Here is a 253-nt window from a genome sequence, read left to right as displayed (position 1 = left end):
TAACAAACTAACAAACTAACAAACTAACAAACTAACAAACTAACAAACTAACAAACTAACAAACTAACAAACTAACAAACTAACTAACTAACAAACTAACTAACTAACAAACTAACTAACTAACTAACTAACTAACAAACTAACAAACTAACTAACTAACTAACTAACAAACTAACTAACTAACAAACTAACTAACTAACTAACTAACTAACTAACTAACTAACTAACTAACTAACTAACTAACTAACTAACT

This window comes from Lucilia cuprina, chromosome 5 (assembly GCF_022045245.1).
Source record: "Lucilia cuprina isolate Lc7/37 chromosome 5, ASM2204524v1, whole genome shotgun sequence".
Taxonomy (NCBI): Eukaryota; Metazoa; Arthropoda; class Insecta; order Diptera; family Calliphoridae; genus Lucilia; species Lucilia cuprina.
The sequence above is the reverse complement of the archived record's forward strand: the minus strand, read 5'-3'. Positions refer to the sequence as shown.